The sequence below is a fragment of the Hevea brasiliensis genome, chromosome 17, assembly GCF_030052815.1.
Source record: "Hevea brasiliensis isolate MT/VB/25A 57/8 chromosome 17, ASM3005281v1, whole genome shotgun sequence".
In the NCBI taxonomy this organism is placed as follows: Eukaryota; Viridiplantae; Streptophyta; class Magnoliopsida; order Malpighiales; family Euphorbiaceae; genus Hevea; species Hevea brasiliensis.
Genome location: NC_079509.1, coordinates 31,440,214 through 31,448,016, shown reverse-complemented (window position 1 = coordinate 31,448,016; position 7,803 = coordinate 31,440,214). Strand labels below are relative to the sequence as shown.

The 7,803-nt window shown below is 36.2% G+C and overlaps 1 non-coding gene across 1 annotated transcript; it reads right to left on the bottom strand.

Annotated features, from left to right (window-relative positions):
* Positions 1-3,775: 3,775 nt before the first annotated feature.
* On the bottom strand, positions 3,776-3,882 carry LOC131175766 (small nucleolar RNA R71). Its single transcript, XR_009145956.1, has one exon. It is a non-coding gene; the product is annotated as a small nucleolar RNA R71 (small nucleolar RNA).
* Between the last annotated feature and the right edge of the window lie 3,921 nt (positions 3,883-7,803).

Here is a 7,803-nt window from a genome sequence, read left to right as displayed (position 1 = left end):
TATTGCCCTTCTTCTTGTTGGACTTTCCAGTAGAAGAAGATGCAATCAAAGCTAACTCTTTTCCTTTATTGCCCGGCATATTCTTTTGGGCAATAACCAGCATGTTGAGTAAACCAGCTAAGGTGCATTCCTGTTTAGTCATATGAAAATTTGTCACAAAATTCCCAAAAGACTCAGGAAGGGACTAAAGGATCAAATCCGTCTGTAGTTGGAAATCCATGTTGAAGTCAAGATGTTCCAACTACTTAATCAGCCGAATCATCTTGTGGACATGATCCCCAACATTCTGTCCCTCATGCGGAATAGTTGTCTAGATATCTCATACCTAGCATTCCTGCTATGCTCACCATACAACTCTTGTAGGTGAAGGAGGATCTCACTCACACTCTGCATGTTTTCATGTCGCTCAGAACTCATTAATCATTGAAGCAAGCTTGTATGAGTTAGCTCTCTTATCCTGCTCCTTCCTCTTTTTCATTGTTTCATGTTCCTCTTGTGTGGCCTCTGGAGTTAATGGACCACTAACATTTGAATCTAGAACATATCCTATATGTTCAAGGTTCAAGACAAGTTTCAAATTTCTTAGCCAATCAGAGAGATTAGGTCCTGTCAACCTATTGCGATCAAGTATGCTTGCAAGGATATTGGATGGTGGTGGTTGTTCTGTGCTCATTATTATCAGAAAATTAATTACAGAAATAACCAGATTAATTAGTAAATGTATCATGTAATTAACCAAAATGATTATGGTCTTTTAATCAAATTGGTCCTCCCACTAACTTAGTGAATCCTACACTTCCAAAGTAGAAAACAGAAATCCTAGTTGGATGGATTTCTAGTGGGTGATTAAATTCTTATAATTCTATTGATTATCCTCAGGTACATCCATTATTGGAATTACAATAAACTATAAGTGAGCAACTCCTTGCCCATCACATCTCATGTGAGGTTCAATCCTTTACCTAGCCCCTAATGCTCAAAATCTCTGGTACATCCATTATTGACTTATCTTGCATTAGTTAAGTTGATCCCATTGAGCCAGTAATTATGCAAATAATTTTAATGTCCTCAGGTACATCTAATATTGGCCACTAAACCATTTACACATTTACAACATCTCATGCTTAACAATTATTCTTAAGAAAATCTCTTAAATTAATTGCATCTTATGCAACTATTTAAAATTTCTTAAAATAATTGCCCCAATGGAGGGCCTATGTTATAATTACTTTAATTATAGCATTTCCAACTTAATCGTTTGTTTGGAAGATTTTATGGTCATTCTAATTACTATTAAGGTCTCACTTTGCACATTATCCAATTAGCATGCATATATCATATAATAGCATACATTCCCATACATCTCATGCATTCATGGATAAGCAATAAATATGGTATGATCATGGACTTTCTAAGGGATTCAATTCTGAGCCACTAAGAATTCAATCAGGGCATTCCTAGGTGCATTTCATTCATTCATTCATTTTACAAGAGTTGCTGAAGGAGTACATAATCAACATGTTATACTCATTTCATATAGGCATTTTAGGATAGTTTTGCATCCATTTTGCCCTCATATTTTAGTATATTTTATTTTTTTAGCTTTATTTTATCTTATTTGTTAATTTTAGATACTTTATATTTGATTTTCGTAATTTTTGTTGTTTTGATAGGATTTTGTGGCAAATCGAAGATCAATGAGTGTAATAGGAAATAATTTGAAGAGATTTGAAGTTCTTTAAGCATGGAGGAAAGTTGAAGAAATCAAGCCTTGAAAGAGCAAACTAGCCGAAATTTGCTTGAGACTCTGCTTAAGGTCATGCTTAGGATAAAGCGGCAGTGCTTAAGGTGCAGCACAGGTCAAGCATGAGCAGAAAAGTCTATTTTACTCTAAGTCTGCCGAGATTTGCTGAAGGTCTGCTTAACCTTAAGTAGACAGTGCGACCAAAGGCTAAAATTTGCTAAGAAGCTGCTTAGGGTTAAGCCGAACCCTAAGCAGAATGCCCAGAACGTGAATAGTGCTGCTGACTTGGATAATTTTACACCTCATTTCCTATCCACTCCTTGTCTTTTATTTACTTTTAGGGCAACTTTTAGGGACCATATAAATTCATCATTTCCTTATTTTTGCCATAAGTGGAAGGGGAGGAAAAACAAAAAGGAAAGAAAATTATATAGAAAGAGGGAGAGAAGACGCCATTCTCTCTAGGAAGAGGAGCTGCTGCACGAGTTTGGAGCTCCAGAAACCAGAGACCTTGGTTCTTCCACCTGGGTTTTCCCATTTCAGTCCTTTTATCATGTTTTTCTATATTCTTCCATCTATATTTCTTGTAAATACCATTATGAGTGAGTAATTTCTTTAGATTTCAGAGTTGGGAAATATATCTTAGATTAATTTGTGGATTTAGACTGGGTATTTCCTTATTTTATATGAATATGAGTTTTGATTCCTTCCTTGTGTGCTTGATTTACTTGCCTAATGTTGGTACCCATTGGGTATTGTGTTAATCTTTGATTGAAGGACCGAAAGGTGAAAGTCATTGATGGGTAATCATGGATTGGAACTTAAAATCACCTAGATTTAGAAATAAACTAGGACTTTAAGAGGAATTAATTATTGGTTACAAAACTTAATGGGTTTTAAAGTAATCAAATACATACGAAAGTAGGTTTGGTTACTTTAGAATACACTTTGATTTGCTTGAAAAAGATCTCAAAAGGATTTAGAATCAATTTCCTTCAAACTCTATTTTTCCCTTAAAATTGGAATGCCCAAGACAAATCCCAATTAATTTATGCATAAACCCCCAACTCTGGAATCACTTTTACCATAATTAGACTTTCGTTTAAATTACCCATTGTTAATTTTAGTTTAATTGCGAACTAGAATTAGAATTTATTTGTTTGCTCTTTACCCATTTCAATTAGATTAATCAATTTACCTTGCTCATTTACATTTACCATTTATTCATTAATCATTAGCCTAAATAATCGCTTCATTCATAGTTTGGTAATCAAACAGCAAATCCTCGTGGGAACGATACTTGATTCATCACTTTATTACTTGAGACGACCCGTATACTTGCGGATTTCGTACATCAAGTTTTTGGCGCCGTTGTCGGGGATTTGATTTTTGTTTGATATTGAACAATTGTTTGTTTGGTTAATTTGGGCATTTTACTTTGAGAATTTGTTTATTTTTGTTTTTCAGGTGCTTTATTTTATGAGAAGGACAAAAAGTGAAGAAATCAATTTATTCTTTGACCCAGAAATAGAGAAGACAGCAAAAGCTTTAAGAGCAGAATCTAAGAGAAGAAAAGCTGAAATTAAAGCTCAACAACAACAAGAAAGAGCACAAGAGCAAGAGGAACTACAAGAAGAAATGGCCAACAACAACAACAACAATAACAACCGCTCTGTGAAAGATCATGCCTATCCTAACATTGGAGATTTCATGCCAAGTATTACAAGACCAAGAGTAAAAGCTAATAATTTTGAACTGAAGCCTGCACTTTGTCAAATGGTACAACAAGCACATTTTGGAGGAAATCCAAGTGAAAGTCCACATGTGCATCTAGCACACTTTCTTGAGATCAGCGATATGTTGAAGATAAATGGAGTTTCTGATAATGCAATTCGACTCAGATTATTTCCTTTTTCTCTGAAGGACCGAGCTAGAGAGTGGTTACATTCTTTGCCACCGGGTTCTATCACGACATGGGATGAACTTTCTCAAGCATTTTTAGCTCAATATTTTCCACCAAGCAAGACAGCTAAGCTGAGAAATGAGCTGACTTCTTTCAAACCTAGAGATGATGAGAGCTTGTATGAAGCATGGGAAAGGTACAAGGATTTGCAAAGGAGATGTCCACATCATGGGATTCCTAAGTGGATGCTTGTTCAACACTTTTACAATGGAGTTTCACCAGCCATTAGGAGTACAATTGATGCATCTTCTGGAGGTGACCTTATGGAGAAATCTGAAGATGAAGCTTTTTCTGCTCTTGATAAAATTGCTTATAACAACTACCAATGGAGTTGTGAGAGGAATGAGATCAAGAAACCAGCTGGTATGTTTGAGCTTGATGCCATGAATATGATTAATGCTAAGTTTGATGCTTTGACAAGGAAAATGGACAAGCTAAGCATGAAAGTAGATTCTTCAGCCAGAGGTTCTAGTAATTCAGTAGAAGTTGGAGCTGCAAATGTCAATTGTGCAGCAGATTTTTCTACACTAAATCAAGATTTTTCAAGTGAGCAAGTGGATTATGTGGGGAACTACAATCAAAGACCAGGTGGTAACTCATTTTCTGCAACTTATGATCTAGCATGGAGAAACCACCCAAATTTCTCTTGGGGAAGTAGACAAGGGCAAAATTAGAATTTTCAGCAACCTTCTGGATATCAACAAAATCAGAATTTTCAGTAGAATAGAGGCCCTCCTCCTGGAATTTCTAAACCTCAAAATGCACCTGCTCCACCTCTACCACAACAAGCACAACTAGACAAGACAGCTAGATTGGAATCTATGATTGAAACTCTACTTGTGAGCCATCAAAGTCAACAAGAAATGATTTCTCAATTAGCATCTAAAGTGGATCAAATGGCAACACACAACAATATGTTAGAGAATCAAATAGCTCAACAAGCTAGCTCTTCAAGTAACAAAGCATTTGGGAAGCTTCCTAGCCAACCAGAAAATTCAAGGGAGCATTGCAAGGCTATTACATTGAGAAGTGGAAAAATATTGGAGAATGGAGATAAAAAGATTGAAGAGGAAGTTGAAGAAAAGAAAAGCAGAGAAGGAGATGAACAAACTGAAGCTGAAGTTAGAATTGAAACTGAGAAAAAAAATTCAGTGGAAGAAAAAGGAAGTAAGGAGAGGGAGAGCGAAGAGGAAGAACTTAAATATGTTGCACCTAAAGCCTACATGCCACCCTTACCATTCCCACAAAGGTTTCAGAAAGCAAAATTGGATAAACAATTTGGGAAGTTTTTGGAGGTATTGAAGTCTTTGCATGTGACTATTCCTTTCACTGATGCCTTAGCACAAATGCCTTCATATGCCAAATTTTTGAAGGAAATTTTATCTAACAAGAAGAAATTGGAGGAATTTGATACTGTAGCTCTCACGGAAGAAAGCAGTGCTATTTTGCAAAATAAGCTTCCACCCAAACTGAAAGATCCTGGGAGTTTCTCCATACCATGTCACATTGGGGATATCAGTATAGATAAGGCTTTATGCGATCTTGGAGCCAGTGTTAGTCTGATGCCATTATCTATCTATGAGAAAATGAAGATTGGAGAAATGAAGCCTACTACCATATCACTACAGTTAGCAGATAGGTCTATTAAATTTCCAATTGGGGTAGTTGAGAATGTTCCTCTGAAAGTTGGGAAATTTTTCATATCAGTGGATTTTGTGGTATTAGAGATGGAGGAGGATGTACATATTCCTATTATTCTTGGTAGACCTTTCCTTGCTCTCTTTGGAGCTGTGATTGATGTAAAAATGGGAGGCTTACATTAGAAGTTGGGAAGAGAAAGTTGAATTTAATTTGTTTCAAGCAATGAAAAAGAAAGATGATTCAAACTCATGCTTGAGAGTTGATGTGATAGATGAAGAGGTTAAAGAAGTGCTTAAAAAGCAACATCCTAAAGATCCCTTAGAAGCTTGTTTGGTTCATAACATCAAAAAAGGGGATGAGATTGAGGAAGCTGCAGAATATGCTACAATTTTGGAAGGAAATCCACCATTGCCTATGGCTGATATTGAAAAGATTGGGAACTTAAAGCAAGATACAACTTCATCATCAAAGTTTGAAAAAGGTGAAGCACCTAAGGTAGAGTTGAAACCTCTTCCAACAAATCTCAGGTATGCTTTTCTAGGTCAAAATTCTACATATCCTGTGATTGTTAATGCTAAATTGACTGATTGTGAGGTTGAAAAATTATTGAGAGTTCTTAGGAAGCATAAAAGGATAATTGGTTATACCATTGATGATATTGAAGGAATACATCCTTCTGTGTGCATGCATAGAATTTTGTTGGAAAATGACCATAAAGCCTCTCCAGAATCACAAAGGAGATTGAATCCAAATATGAAAGAGGTTGTGAAAAAGGAGATCTTGAAATTGCTTGATGCAGGTATTATTTACCACTGTTTACAAAGAATTGGGTAAGTCCATTCATGTTGTACCTAAGAAAGGGGGCATCACGGTGGTGAAAAATGAAAATGATGAACTAATACCTACAAGAACAGAATCGGATGGAGAATGTGTATAGACTATAGGAAATTGAATAAGGCAACCAGAAAGGACCATTTTCCATTACCATTTATAGATCAAATGCTTAAGAGACTAGCTCATCATTCTTATTTTTGCTATTTGGATGGCTATTCAGGGTTCTTTCAGATCCCTATTCACCCAGATGACCAGGATAAAACTACCTTCACATGTCCTTATGGTTCCTTTGCATATCGAAGGATGCCATTTGGACTATGTAATGCCCCTGCTACATTTCAACGATGTATGATGTCCATATTTTCTGACATGATTGAGGGTATTATGGAAGTGTTCATGGATGATTTTTCTGTGTATGGTAAATCTTTTGATGAATGCTTATCTAACTTGTCTAAGGTTTTGCAGAGATGTGAAGAGTTCAATTTAGTTTTGAATTGGGAAAAGTGCCATTTTATGGTACAAGAAGGAATTGTTTTGGGACATCTTGTGTCAAACAGGGGTATTGAGGTGGATAAATCAAAGGTAGAAATTATTGAGAAAATACCACCCCCAACATCTGTGAAGGGAGTGAGGAGTTTCTTGGGGCATGCTGGATTTTACAAGAGATTCATCAAGGATTTCTCTAAGATTTCTAAACCTCTTACCAATTTATTGAGTAAAGATGTGGAATTTAATTTTGATACTAATTGTATGAATGCTTTTTGCAGGATAAAGGAAGCTTTGATATCTGCCCCTATTATGCAGCCACCCGATTGGTCATTACATTTTGAGTTAATGTGCGATGCTAGTGATTATGCCATTGGGGCTGTTTTGGGACAAAGGAAAGATAAGAAAGTGTATGCAATATACTATGCAAGTAGGACATTAGATGATGCTCAAATAAATTACTCTACTACAGAGAAAGAGTTTTTGGCAGTAGTATTTGCAGTAGATAAATTCAGGTCCTATCTTGTGGGGTCTAAGGTCATAGTATACACGGATCACGCAGCTATCAAGTATCTCCTTCAGAAAAAAGAGGCTAAACCTAGATTGATAAGGTGGGTATTACTCCTTCAAGAGTTTGACTTGGAAATTAAAGATAAGAAAGGAGTAGAAAATGTGGTAGCGGATCATCTATCTAGATTGAGGCAAGAACAAGGAGACAATCTGGGAAAAGAACCCCCAATAGATGATTATTTTCCTGATGAGCAACTGTTAGTAATCATGAATGCAAAAACCCCTTGGTATGCAGATTTTGTGAACTATCTAGTGTGTGGAATCCTTCCACCTGATCTAACATGGCAGCAAAAGAAGAAATTTCTTTTTGATGTGAAGGATTATGATTGGGAGGAGCCATTTTTGTTCAAGAAATGTGGAGATGGGCTGATTAGAAGATGTTTAGCTGATGAGGAGATAGGGAATGTTATCAAATATTGCCATTCTTCACTTTATGGGGGTCACATGAGTGCGACAAAGACTGCAGAAAAAGTTCTTCAAGCAGGGTTCTTTTGGCCACACATGTTTAAGGATGTGAGGAAGTTTGTAAATGCATGTGATAGGTGTCAAAGGATGGGTAATATCT